The sequence below is a fragment of the Condylura cristata genome, unplaced genomic scaffold (genome assembly GCF_000260355.1).
Source record: "Condylura cristata isolate star-nosed mole 26May11 unplaced genomic scaffold, ConCri1.0 scaffold00041, whole genome shotgun sequence".
NCBI classification, from domain to species: Eukaryota; Metazoa; Chordata; class Mammalia; order Eulipotyphla; family Talpidae; genus Condylura; species Condylura cristata.
Genome location: NW_004567142.1, coordinates 2,670,168 through 2,671,483, shown reverse-complemented (window position 1 = coordinate 2,671,483; position 1,316 = coordinate 2,670,168).

Here is a 1,316-nt window from a genome sequence, read left to right as displayed (position 1 = left end):
CAGCCCCGCGAGACCCACCGCGGCTCTGCGGCAGCCCCTGGGCGCGTCGAGGCGGCGGGCGACGCTGGAGCATCGGGCTGCGAAACGGGGTCTCGGCGCAGCGAGAATCGAGGAAACTGGGGGCCTGCGGGTCCCAGACCGGTGCCCTCCTTGCGGTGCCGGTCGCCTGGCCTGTGACCCTGTTTGGACCTGTCCTCCCACGTCCCGAGTTTGTTGGTCTCCCTTTCAAAGTGCTGCCTCCCGGAGAGGTCTTCCCTCCAAATTAATAGGCCCCTTCTTAATTACACCCTCCCACCAAAACATTGCCTCATCTCTGTGCTTGATTTCGGTCAGGAATCATTTCAGAGCCTGAACTTCTTTTATGTAACACTTTGCATTGTTGTCACATTATCGGCAACGTAGTGTGATGGCTACAAGTTGGGTTGTGGGTTCAAGTTTGATATTAGCACATACGGGCTGTGCAAGCCTTGGGTAAGTAACTTAACCGCTCTGGGCCCCAGTTACCCTAATCTTTAAATGGGTATAGCTAAGGACTGAGAAGACTGAATGCGGGTGAGAAGCATTTAAGGAATATTAGCTACCTTAGCTCCCGGTCCAGCAGTCCACCCCCATCTGCAGGGGGTAAATTCCAGCGCTTCCAGTAGATGCTGGAAACTTCAGACAATACTGATCCTCATAGATTGTGTGTTCCTACACATATACAACGATGAGGCTTAATTTACACTTAGGCACACTAGGAGATTAAAATGGTAACAAGCAATAGAATAATTATAACAATACTCTGTAGTAGAAGTTATGTGAATGTGGTCTCTCTTTGCCTGTACATTTCTCACCAAATGCCTTGTAGAATTTTTGGAAGGTGGCTGATGGGACGATGGATAAAGAGGTACTATTGATTATATGATATTCTGTTATAGGTGTCTTTTTCTGCCCCGCTAGAATCAGCAATAGAGCAGAGTGGTGAGGTGCTTAATAAATGTTTGTCGATTCTCAGCAATACATAAAGGTGAAATTCTGCCACTTGCAACAACAATGTGGATGGACAAGGAGAGGGTTGTGCCGCTTGAAATCAGATAGAGAAAGCAAACGCCATGTGATTTCCACACATTGGCGGTACATAGATTAAATAAACAACGGATGAACTAAATACAACAAAAATAAACTTTTACATTATAAGCCCATTGGTGCTTACCAGAAGAGGGAGTAGCGTTGAGTAGTCGGGTCAACTGTATGTGAAGGGTAGGATCGCACTTTTTATTTTTTTTTAAAGATTTATTTGTACATACAGAACTGGGGTACAGGACAGAGGTGCAGGG